Below are 639 nucleotides of genomic sequence, written 5' to 3' on the forward strand. Positions count from 1 at the left end.
TAGTCTCCCTTGGAGAAGGGTGGGGAAAAAGGATGGTAGAGATGTCTATTCTGCCACACAAGGACAGCCCTTGAAGCCATGAGGCCTTGCCACACAGGCCTCACTCCACTTAGGGTCTTCCCGACATTTTAGAAATATTTATTCCCTACTCTTCCTTCTCAAAGTCTTTCCTTCATGAGTATCCTGAGGCAATTTTTCATTTTAGGATCAGTAATGATGATTCAGGCCAAGTTTGACATTCTGGCTAACAACCAGGAGGTGCAGATAGGTGTGGTAAGGTTATCAATCAATAAACATTTATGAAACACCTACTATGTCAGGCACTGTGCAGAGCACTGGATTAATTGCTTTTGCTTTTGATTCCTCTCAGACAGCTAATCTAGAGACTCCTAGACTGGTTTATCCTCTCCTTTCACTCCCTATTCCTTCCTATCCTCATCTACCTTTCTCCATTTCTTCCTTTCTCCTTCTTCCTCTCCTTTCCTCTTGTTTCCTCCCTTCTCCCTTGCCCTCCTCTCTCTCCTTCTCTCCTCATCTTCCATTCCCCTTCTCCTCTCCCTTCCATCCTTCCTCCCTCCCCTCTCCACTCTGTTTCTTCTTCTTCTTCTTCTTCTTCTTCTTCTTCTTCTTCTTCTTCTT

This window comes from Petaurus breviceps, unplaced genomic scaffold (assembly GCF_028583685.1).
Source record: "Petaurus breviceps papuanus isolate PSGF00001 unplaced genomic scaffold, PetGlider_PUasm1.0 208, whole genome shotgun sequence".
Lineage (NCBI taxonomy): Eukaryota > Metazoa > Chordata > Mammalia > Diprotodontia > Petauridae > Petaurus > Petaurus breviceps.